This window comes from Molothrus ater, chromosome 5 (assembly GCF_012460135.2).
Source record: "Molothrus ater isolate BHLD 08-10-18 breed brown headed cowbird chromosome 5, BPBGC_Mater_1.1, whole genome shotgun sequence".
Classification (NCBI taxonomy): Eukaryota; Metazoa; Chordata; class Aves; order Passeriformes; family Icteridae; genus Molothrus; species Molothrus ater.
This window is the reverse complement of record NC_050482.2, coordinates 62,059,198-62,061,478: the sequence shown is the minus strand read 5'-3', so window position 1 is coordinate 62,061,478 and position 2,281 is coordinate 62,059,198.

Below are 2,281 nucleotides of genomic sequence, written 5' to 3'. Positions count from 1 at the left end.
TAAACCCGCGGTGGCTCACAGGTAAATCCCAGTGCCTGGCAGGTGAACCCGTGGTGGCTGACAGACAGGTAAACTCGTGGTGGCTCACAGGTACACCCGTGGTGGCAGACAGGTAAACCTGTGGTGGCTCACAGACAGGTAAACCCGGGGTGGGGGCTGGCAGGTGAACCCGTGGTGCCTGGCAGGTAAATCTGTGCTGGCTCACAGGTAAACCTGTGGTGGCTGACACGTAAACCCGTGGTGGCTCACAGGTAAACCTGTGGTGGGTGACAGACAGGTACACCCGTGGTGGCTGGCAGGTACACCCGTGGTGGCTCACAGGTGAACCATTGTGGCTCACAGGTACACCCGTGGTGGCTGGCAGACAGGTACACCCCGGTGACACCTTGTGCACCCTCTGCCCTGCCCAAACACGGGAGCGCTTTCGTGCATTTCAATGGAAAAAGCGACGAGGGATTTCTCAATTAACTGTTTCTCTACCAAAGCAAAAAGTGGGGGCGAGGGAGAGTAGGGAAGGGGGAAGTACTTCTGTCTGATTTTGACAGAAGTATTGCTGGCCAGCAGGTGCTTTTGGGCAAGCCTCCTGCACCTGTGGGGATAACTGAGGGCTGAAAGCTCTGCCTTCCTCGGAGTAGGTATTTCTCTCATTACGAATCAACGTGAAAGTGAGCTTTTGGAGATTTCCCTGACAGATTGCCAAGGAAGAGTAGAATCCTGGTTTTGGGTGCTTTGAAGCAGCTTAATTAAGATATTTCTAAATATTTTATTTGAGTTTTGTTCTATTACTTCTAAGGATTTAGCACCTTTTTTAATGGAAGCTAACTGCAGGTTTAGAAATACAAACTGCTTTAGATTATAGTTTCTTCACACTTTTCAGTCTAAAGAAATTAGGATTGGACACTTTGATGGTCCCTTAAACGTTTTTATTTACTTACCACAGATTTACTTTGCATGAGTAGTGGGTCTCTTGCAGCTTTTGTCTTTTTCTCCTGTGAAAAATACAGTTAGCTGGAAAATGTCCAAGCAAATTTAAAATGTGTATACTAAATCCATTTAAGTTATCACTTGATGTTTTCTTTTAACAAGCTATTACTTATCATGTATTGTATTTTCAGCATCCTAAATTTTAGAGTGAATGGGTACAGAGAGTAGGAGAATTCCTAGAACATTTGAGCAAATACAGACCTGTGACTATCATGCTCCTGTTAAATAAGCCTTTAATATCTTGAAATGATTCTCTTATATTTAAGATTAATCTTTTTGTATATTATAAAAACAATTCTTAGAATCCACAATTTATTTTAAAAAATGCTGAAATATAAGGTTCATAGAGACAGAAGGGGTTAAAGACAATTGACTTGCTACCCCTGTCAACAAGTAGAAGTGAGGTTATGAAGGGATTTTGTTTTGCTATTTATAAAACATACACTTGCTACAAAATTAAATGCATGCAAGAAGTGTATCTACTTGCATGTTTTTCTCTGGAAAAAGATAATTACTGTGTTTGTTCATGCTGATCAGTTAATTTTGTGTGAGAACAGCTAAAGACAATTTCTATGTTCAGGTTATTCAAAGTAAATAATAATAAGCATAGAGATGATGGGAAATTTTATGCAATGCATGCTATTTCATGTATCTCATTTTGAAAACAGTCCTTTATGGGGAAAAAATTCTTCTGAAATCCTAAAGGTTGTTTTAATTTAAAGAAAATAGTCTGCTCTTCTCCCCACGCCCATATGACATGCTCCAGATGGGTTTGCAATGTTCACACTATCAATGACAGTGACAAAAAAGCAGCCAGGCCTCTTTCACTTGTCTAATTGCAAGGTGAAATCACTGGGGTTTGTTGCTTTGGGTATATTTTTTTTTTTTGTCTGTGTGTATAAGGCAAAAGAAATTGAGTTCTTTCCCATCACAGCATCCAACACCAAATTACAGAGCCTGAGTGCAGTGGTCTGGAGTGCTTAGGTCCAGCAGAGGACAGGGCAGGGAATTTGCTCATCATTTGTCACAGGAGACTGGTGACTGCCCCCTTTGCCTGTGGCATGCACATTCCTTAGCATCTCTCACTGCTCTGGTGGGATGAAGCCTCATGTGGGTCCAAGGAGGCTTTAGAAGGGGAAAACCCTTTTGGAGGATGTGATGGGCAGCACTGGGTTATGTGCCAGCACTTTGACTCAGTGACCCCGATGTTCCTGCAGAGCTTGGCACCTTCTTGCACCTGCCTGGGCAAGGAAGACAGTGCTGCTGCCACGAGGACTCCCAGGGCCTCCCAGGCCAG